Below are 750 nucleotides of genomic sequence, written 5' to 3' on the forward strand. Positions count from 1 at the left end.
TCGTTTCAGGTCTGGCGCGACAAGGGGGAGCGGGCGGGGCAAAGTTGCCAGCCCCGCTGAAGGCGTCCAGACCCCGAGCCCTCCTGGGTCCTACCGCCGCCGGCTGCTGCTGCCGCTATCTTCGCGGCCGGCCTCCCTCCCTCCCTCCGGGACTTCCCGAAGAGCCGAAGCACCACGAGGGAGAGGAGCGAGCGAAGAGAGCCCGGGTCCCCGCCCCCGCCCCCCGCGAAGCCGCTCGGGTCGCTCCGACGAAGCCCTCCGAGCGGAGGCGAAGGGGCGGGGCGAGAGGCCCGAGCGGGAAGCGGAGGGCGGGAGCGCGGCGCCTGCGCTGTGCGCGGGAGGAGGAGCGGGAGGGGGGGGCGCCGTGGTGCCGCGGGTGAGCTCGCGAGCGCTTCCGGAGCGTTCCGAGCGGCTCCGAAGAGCCGAGTGGCCGAACGCCCGAGCGTCCGTCGTCCTGCCGGACTGCTAGAGGCGGCCGCCCGCGCCATGTTGGATGCTCTGCTGGGTCCGTGAGGAGAATCCGCCGGCATCGCCCGCCCCGCCGCCGCCACACGCCCGGGAGCCGCCCCGCCCGGCCCAGGGGCGCCGAGAGCCGCCGCCACCGGCGGCCTCATGAGGAGCGGCGCGGCCTGAGCGGCCCCCGCCGGCCGGCCGGCCAGCCAGCCGCGCAGGAAGGAGGGAGGGAGGGAGGGCAGGAGGGCGGGCGAGCGGAGGCAGGCCGGCCGCGTTGTCACGGAGACCGGCCGGGGG

At 77.3% G+C, this 750-nt stretch overlaps 1 protein-coding gene across 1 annotated transcript in view; it reads left to right on the top strand.

Annotated features, from left to right (window-relative positions):
- The first annotated feature begins 384 nt into the window (after positions 1 to 384).
- The window catches only part of EIF4G3 (eukaryotic translation initiation factor 4 gamma, 3), a 100,084-nt gene continuing 99,718 nt past the window's right edge, over positions 385 to 750 (top strand). Inside the window, exon 1 of the mRNA XM_015412616.1 lies at positions 385 to 505. The gene's annotated coding sequence lies outside the window, so the exon portion shown is untranslated. The remainder of the gene's footprint in view (positions 506 to 750) is intronic.

The sequence above is a fragment of the Gekko japonicus genome, unplaced genomic scaffold (genome assembly GCF_001447785.1).
Source record: "Gekko japonicus isolate JY-2015 unplaced genomic scaffold, Gekko_japonicus_V1.1 scaffold131, whole genome shotgun sequence".
In the NCBI taxonomy this organism is placed as follows: Eukaryota; Metazoa; Chordata; class Lepidosauria; order Squamata; family Gekkonidae; genus Gekko; species Gekko japonicus.